The 7500-nt window shown below is 44.0% G+C and overlaps 1 protein-coding gene across 1 annotated transcript in view; it reads left to right on the top strand.

Annotated features, from left to right (window-relative positions):
* Positions 1-7500, top strand: part of LOC106589056 (gamma-aminobutyric acid type B receptor subunit 1) — a 145136-nt gene that overhangs the window by 67593 nt on the left and 70043 nt on the right. The window lies entirely within an intron of this gene.

Consider the following 7500-nt stretch of genomic DNA (forward strand, 5'->3'; position numbering starts at 1 on the left):
GTTTTTATTATTAGTGGATATTGACCTAATTCTGCCCTGCATGCATTGTTTGCAGCTTTCCTCTGGACATGTAGGAGAATCGCAACAGAACTCTGCATGCAGGGTTTCAATGGGGTGTTTGTCCCATTTGGTGAAATCTTGTTTTGCAAGTGGACCCCAAACCTCGCTGCCATAAAGTACAATTGGTTCAATGACACATTCAATTAGTTTAAGCCAAATTTTAATAGGTATTTCAATTTGAATTTGTTTTTAATGGCGTAGAATGACCTGCATGCTTTCACTGCCTCATTAAGGTGTCCAGTTGAGCTTATTTTTAAACCTAAGTAATTGTAGTGTATACAATACTCTATATATTTTGTACCAATTGAGAACTTTGGTCTAATTCCCTGAGATCTGGATATTCTCTGGAAAATCATTATTTTAGTATTTTTCGGGTTTATTGCCAGGGCCCAGGTCTGGCAGTACTGCTCTAGCAGGTCCAGGCTCTGCTGTAGGCCTTGTGTTGTGGGTGACAGCAGGCATAGGTCATCTGCAAAGAGTAGGCATTTAACTTCTGAATTGTGGAGACTAACACCAGGGGCTGAGGATTTTTCTAGAATAGTGGCCAATTCGTTGATGTAAATATTGAAGAGTGCAGGGCTCAGATTGCAACCCTGGCGAAGGCCCCGCCCCTGGTTAACGAATTCGGTTCTTTTCTTGCCAATTTCAATGCTGCACATATTGCCAGTATACATTGATTTCATTATGTCATATGTTTGACCCCCTACACCACTTTCAATAACTTTGTAGAACAGTTCTGTATGCCAAATAGAATCAAATGCTTTTGGAAGTCGATAAAGCAAGTGTATATTTTGGTATTATTTTGGTGGACATGTTTATCTATCAGAGTGTGTAGGGTGTAAATATGATCAGTCGTGCGATGTTTTGGTGTAAATCCAATTTGGCTTTTACTCAAGACATTGTGCTTATTAAGGAAGTTTAGAACTCTTACATTTATAATACTTCAGAAAACCTTCCCCAGGTTACTGTGCACACAAATGCCTCTGTAATTGTTAGTGTCAAATTTGTCTCCGTTCTTGAAGATTGGGGTTACGAGTCCTTGATTCCAGATGTCAGAGAAATAACCTACACTTAGGATCAAATTAAACAGTTTTAATATAGCCAATTGAAATTTTGCACTAGTGAGTTTGAGCATCTCATTTAGGATGCCATCAGGTCCGCAAGCTTTTTTACATTTGAGGGCCTGAAGTTTCTTATAGAGCTCCTGGTGAATAATTAGGGAGTCCAATGGATTTTGATTGTCCTTTATAGCTTTTTCTAATCCATTCAACTTCGCATGAATTTGGCGTTGTTCTGCGTTTGTGTCAATTTGAACGGTGTTGTAGAGTGTTTTAAAATGGGTCGTCCATATGTCACCATTTTGTATCGCTAATTCCTCTTGTTTTGATTTATTTATTTTTTTCAATTTTGCCAGAAGTTGTTTGTGTTTATGGTTGTACAGTAAATTCATAAAAAATCCTACAATGTCATTTTCTGGATTTTTTTTCTTCTCATTTTGTCTGTCATAGTTGAAGTGTACCTATGATGAAAATTACAGGCCTCTCTCATCTTTTTAAGTGGGAGAACTTGCACAATTGGTGGCTGACTAAATTCTTTTTTACCCCACTGTAGTTAATGTTTTTTACTGATAGATTGATGCCTTCTTAACTGTGAGTGAATGTGGTATCCAGAAAGTTATCTAAGAGTGTTTGGATATTTTGGTTCCAGGTTGCTTGCTTGTATTTTTCTGTGCTGTTTTGGGCCCATCTGTATGAATTTCTGATGTTGTACAGCTTACTGGGCTGTGAATGTGTGGTTGTTTCCATGTCTGTTCTTTTGAGGAACAACCTTTCCCGCGGTCTTCTCTCTCTCTCTCTCTGTCTGTCTTTCTTTCTGTCGGTCTCTATTTGTCTGTCTCTATCTGTCTCCTCTCTCTCTCTCTCTCTCTCTCTCTCTCTCTCTCTGTCTCTTTCTTCCTCTCTTGGCCCTGGTAATCATGCCTGTAACCTGTAACACACGCTGGAGGTCTGGTTACAGTTTTGAAGGTCACATTGCATTGAAAGTCACTCATACCCATCATACATAACATCACACCCAAATGCATACCAAAATACTTTGTTCAACATTGTATGGTAAGACCGATGTAAGTCTATATGATGCGGGTGGAGGTCAGATTGGTACTGTAGCTAGCTGGTCTTTGAAGGTCACCAACATAACGTAACATGTCATCATAATGCATACCGACATCCTGCCATGTGCTAAGACCAATGTAAGTCCATGTTCTCATGTGGATTTGCTTCTAATGATTGTATCAGCATTTCAATAAATCAAGTGCTTTGGTGGCATGCCAGTACCCTGCCCTGTGTTGTAACGAGTCCCCTAGGATTGACACACACACACACACACACACACACACACACACACACACACACACTGGATGATGCACTAGTTTGATGGTCGTTGAAGTCTCAGGCACACACACACACACACACACACACACACACTAGTCTGATGGTCGTTGAAGACTCAGGCTGTGTCCCATAGTCTCTGGTCAAAAGTAGTGCGTGAGACTGATGACCTTAGATATCACTGATGTCCAATGTCCCAAATGGCACCCTATTCCCTATGTAGTGCACTACTTTTGACAAGGTCCCATATAGAGAATATGGCCCATAGGGAACAGGGTGTCTGTGTGGGGTCACATGCGGTGGGCCATCTGCTTGTACAGACAGACCCGTCGACATCAGACAGTGTCTATGTGTCCAAAATGGCCCCCTATTCCTCGTAGGACTTAAAAGTAGTGCCCTATATAGGACAATAGGGCACCATTTGAGACACACCTTAACGAAAGGGAAAGAACCTTGGCCTGCTATCTTTCTGACGGCATGTCATCGTTTCATGGGCAGACGTGTCCTTATCCTGTCTCCTGCCACGGTCACCAGAGCCCCGGTGACGTCCCTCCACGCCGCCCCGTCACACCCGTCCCCTTTCCCGCGGTCTTCTGGCGAAACGGGCTAAGAATAACCAGGATGTGACAGAATAAGGCCTCTTGAAGGAGAGCGTGACTTTGTTCCAGATGGGAAGCCGCCACGTGTTGACCGTCTGGTCTGCAGCCGGCGTTTGATTTTCACTCGCCCTCTGCAGCGACTCATCTCTCTCTCTCTCTCTCTCTCTCTCCCTCCCTCCCTCTCTCTCTCCCTCTTTCTATCTATCTCTATCTCTCTCCCTCTCTCTATCTCTCTCTATCTCTCTCCCTCTCTCTCTCTCTCCCTCTCTCTCTCTCTCTCTCTCTCTCTCTCTCTCTCTCTCTCGCTCTCTCTCTCCCTCTCTCTCCCTCTCTCTCTCCCTCTCTCTCTCTCAGTGTTCAAATCAGACCAGATGCATAGAGAAAGAGGGTAATGGAGTCAGTGTTTGTATCCGAACACGGGCTGGCCTCGGTCTCGTGCTCTTTAAGCATGACGACAAACACCTGTCCACCCATTTGGTCTCCTCCTTTCCTTTCCTCTCTTCTCTCTCTCTTTTTCGTTCCGTCTTTGTCTCCGGCTCTGTTTCTCTCTCATCCTCTTACTGAGTTTTTTTATTTGTCTGTGTTTGTTCACACTCTCTCTCTCTCTCTCCTCCCTCATTCCATCAGTCGCCCTGACAACCACTGCATCGCTGCTTCCCTTTCGTATCGCCGTGGCAACCATTATGGAGCCCGGTCGCCATGGTAACACACTGTTCCGATTCCAGCACTAAGGGCAAGGAGAGGTATTAGAGCGAACACACTGGCCCAAATGACACTACTAAACACACACACACACACACACACACACACAGATACGAACATTCAAACACACACACACACACACACACACACACACACACACACACACACACACACACACACAGTATTGTATGACTAACCTTGTGGGGACACACAATTCAGTCCAATTCAAAAATCATTTTTCCCTAACCCCTAACCCTAGCTCCTAACCCCTAACCCTAGCTCCTAACCCTAACATTAATTCTAACCTTAACCCTAAACCCCCTAGAAATAGTATTTGACCTTGTGGGGAACAATAAAATGTCCCCAGTTGGTCACATACACACACACACACACACACACACACACACACACACACACACACACACACACACACACACACACACAAAGGAATACAGTTGATTTGATTCCATATGAAGGAATACAGTTGATTTGATTCCATATGAAGGATTAGAGTTGATATGATTCCATATGAAGGAATACAGTTGATTTGATTCCATATGAAGGAATACAGTTGATTTGATTCCATATGAAGGAATACAGTTAATTTGATTCCATATGAAGGAATACAGTTGATTTGATTCCATATGAAGGAATACAGTTGATTTGATTCCATATGAAGGAAGACATTTGATTTGATTCCATATGAAGGAATTTGATTCCATATGAAGGAATACAGTTGATTTGATTCCATATGAAGGAAGACATTTGATTTGATTCCATATGAAGGAATTTGATTCCATATGAAGGAATACAGTTGATTTGATTCCATATGAAGGAATACAGTTAATTTGATTCCATATGAAGGAATACAGTTAATTTGATTCCATATGAAGGAATACAGTTGATTTGATTCCATATGAAGGAATACAGTTGATTTGATTCCATATGAAGGAATACAGTTGATTTGATTCCATATGAAGGAATACAGTTAATTTGATTCCATATGAAGGAATACAGTTGATTTGATTCCATATGAAGGAAGACATTTGATTTGATTCCATATGAATGATTAGAGTTGATTTTGATTCCATGTAGCATAAAACTCCATAGCAACACGCTCCTGAGATGTGCTGTAGGTTACGGTTGCTACCCTGACCTCCTGACTCCATGGCAACATGCTTTATATTAACAAACACACCAAGCTCTGAAGTAAGGATGTGTCCCAAATGGCCCCCTATTTCTTATATACTGTAGTGCACTACTTAGTGCCCTAAACCGCTACATCTTAGCACTGCAGCATCCCAGGCTAAACCAGCACTGTTACAGCGTCACACACTCCTAGAACAACAGTGAAATATGCAACACTGTAGCACAATGAAGCATGCAGAGACCACAGAAAACAATATTTTAAACACGCTAACTATAGGAGCCTCTATGGCAGAGACAAACAAACACATTCCTCATCCCCACCAATCCAGCGTCGCATTGAAGATACTGTCTGACAGGAAGCTGTTATATCTGAGTGCCAATTCACAGACATCCTGCACCAATCCAGCGTCACACAGCAGATGAGCTCCAAGCTCTGTTCTTTTGAGTGCCCAATTGTCATTTTACATTTACACTACAGTATCTTAATTATGATCACTCTTTTGTTGCTTTGAAGTGTCCTGCACCGCAGGAAGTGCATGATTTACATAACTTCACTGAAAACCCTCACTACTAGAAGGTTATGTTGACGGTATGGTACTTTTAATGTAGCCTAATTTTGGCCAGCTAATTATCTAACCACCGATCAAGTAACATTATGGACTAAATGTTCAAATCCTGTTGCTACAGGATAATTTTGCTGTGACAATACTGGTCAAATTAAGATCCAACACCTGTACTCCATATTCCAGACTGGAGATGTGGAGCAGTGTGTTGGTGGTTAGCCTACTAACCCCGCTGACCTGTAACTCTACCAGATCACTCCTATTAACCCCGCTGACCTGTAACTCTACCAGATCCCTCCTACTAACCCCGCTGACCTGTAACTCTACCAGATCACTCCTATTAACCCCGCTGACCTGTAACTCTACCAGATCACTCCTACTAACCCCGCTGACCTGTAACTCTACCAGATCACTCCCACTAACCCCGCTGACCTGTAACTCTACCAGATCACTCCCACTAACCCCGCTGACCTGTAACTCTACCAGATCACTCCCACTAACCCCGCTGACCTGTAACTCTACCAGATCACTCCTACTAACCCCGCTGACCTGTAACTCTACCAGATCACTCCTACTAACCCCGCTGACCTGTAACTCTACCAGATCCCTCCTACTAACCCCGCTGACCTGTAACTCTACCAGATCCCTCCTACTAACCCCGCTGACCTGTAACTCTACCAGATCCCTCCTACTAACCCCGCTGACCTGTAACTCTACCAGATCACTCCCACTAACCCCGCTGACCTGTAACTCTACCAGATCCCTCCTACTAACCCCGCTGACCTGTAACTCTGCCAGATCCCTCCCACCAACCCCGCTGACCTGTAACTCTACCAGATCCCTCCTACTAACCCCGCTGACCTGTAACTCTGCCAGATCCCTCCCACCAACCCCGCTGACCTGTAACTCTACCAGATCCCTCCTACTAACCCCGCTGACCTGTAACTCTACCAGATCCCTCCTACTAACCCCGCTGACCTGTAACTCTACCAGATCCCTCCTACTAACCCCGCTGACCTGTAACTCTACCAGATCCCTCCTACTAACCCCGCTGACCTGTAACTCTACCAGATCCCTCCTACTAACCCCGCTGACCTGTAACTCTACCAGATCCCTCCTACTAACCCCGCTGACCTGTAACTCTGCCAGATCCCTCCTACTAACCCCGCTGACCTGTAACTCTACCAGATCACTCCTACTAACCCCGCTGACCTGTAACTCTACCAGATCCCTCCTACTAACCCCGCTGACCTGTAACTCTACCAGATCCCTCCTACTAACCCCGCTGACCTGTAACTCTACCAGATCCCTCCTACTAACCCCGCTGACCTGTAACTCTACCAGATCCCTCCCACTAACCCCGCTGACCTGTAACTCTACCAGATCACTCCCACTAACCCCGCTGACCTGTAACTCTACCAGATCACTAACCCCGCTGACCTGTAACTCTACCAGATCCCTCCTCCACTGCTGAGTCCGGGATGGGCAAGGGAGAGATCCAGCCTGATTAGCATCTGTCTTTCTCTCTGACAAGACACCGACTCTGTCCGAAATCGGTCTTGCCTACTACTTACTAAAACGACATACTGTGTACTAATCGTACTACATACAGTACTATTTAGAACGTACTGTTTAGTAAAAAAATGAATGTAGTATGCAACAAATATCAACATACTACTCATCCATACTGAGGATGCATCTTCTGATGAGCTGTTGGGTTGATTCCCGCCGTTCGTTCATTTTGGTACAGCGCGTCACCTTCTCTGATTATCAGCTGCTGTCAAACACACATGTGTCTGAAGACCATTCTCTTTCTCAATAGCATGCAGTGAATTGTACTATATGAAAAGCCGAAAAGAGTATGACATTTTCCCCATACTATAAAACGTAAAAATTTTCCCATAATGCCTACTATTTACAACGCAAGTATGGGTATTCGCACACGGCCTGTGGGTCTCTCTATCTCTCCATCTCCTTTCATCTATCTCTCTCCATCTCCTTTCATCTCTCTCTCTCCATCGCCCTTCATCTATCTCTCTC

This window comes from Salmo salar, chromosome 27, assembly GCF_965601325.2.
Source record: "Salmo salar chromosome 27, fSalSal1, whole genome shotgun sequence".
NCBI lineage: Eukaryota > Metazoa > Chordata > Actinopteri > Salmoniformes > Salmonidae > Salmo > Salmo salar.